Source organism: Marmota marmota, unplaced genomic scaffold, assembly GCF_001458135.2.
Source record: "Marmota marmota marmota unplaced genomic scaffold, marMar, whole genome shotgun sequence".
NCBI lineage: Eukaryota > Metazoa > Chordata > Mammalia > Rodentia > Sciuridae > Marmota > Marmota marmota.
In genome coordinates this window covers 53,634,746-53,635,779 of record NW_025999977.1, presented here as the reverse complement: position 1 = coordinate 53,635,779, position 1,034 = coordinate 53,634,746, and positions in this window count along the sequence as shown.

The window sequence follows — 1,034 nt, the reverse complement described above, 5'->3', positions numbered from 1 at the left end:
CCACTGAGCTACACCCCTCCGCCTTAGCCCTGAGATTATCTTTCCCAGAAACCACTGAAAACATTGCCAACTCTAAAATTTCCTCCTTTAACCCAGAGAAGACGAATCCTCAGGTTTTGTCTTGTTTTCAACATTCCTCGTTAGCTCCTGAGATTCCTGTCTTGGTTTCAGGCAGCGCAGGATTCATCCCGCGAAGTCAGCAGCTTTATTTTATGTATGTTGTAGCTATGCATGTATGTATGGTGCTGGGGACTAAATTCTAAAATAAATAGGACTGGGCTAGTTTAGTTAGACCTCACTAGTCGTACTGAAATCGAACACAATTTTATTTATTAATTTATTTGGGTGTTGGGGACTGAACCCGAGCGCACGCCGGCAAAACCTCTATCATTCATCGGCACCTCCAGCGCAATCCTAGTAGCTTTATATCCTCTCCATACACAGCGCAATTCGGGAGGTGGGTGGGGGGAGCTGGGTTTTTCCTGGGTAACAAGTGACAAGCTCGCGCCCACACGGACGGGAAAAGTCGCTCCTCTCCCAGGTGTGTGTTCCGAACATCTGAACCTGTTGCGTTGCTCTCCACAGGTCAGCCCCGTCTGTCCGGCACGGGCCTGGGAAACACCCGCAAGCAGGTGTTTTCCGGAGACCAGTGCGGGTGCCCGGCGGCCGTGAGGTGGGGGTGGGAGGCGGTGGCAGCTGGAGGGCGGAGTCGCCCCGCGCCGGGAATCCTTTCCCCGCTTCTGCCTCGCGGAGTCGTCTTCACTCGCGGTGGGCCCCGCTCAATCGTGGGGCTGGAGACCGGGCCAAGCTCTCCGGCACCACCCAGAGGCCCAGCCCGCGCGCATCGGGCTCGGGGAAGCTTCGCCGGGTCTGTCCGGGACCGCGTCCCCGTCTCCGCCAAGGCCCAGACGGAGCCCAGCACCTGCTACTCGAGCCGCTGGCCCCGGCCCGGCGCGACCGCGGGAGGCGGCGGCCCGTATCAAATATCCCGCTGGGGGCCGGGGGGACGCCTCCAGCGCCCGGGGATAAAGGCG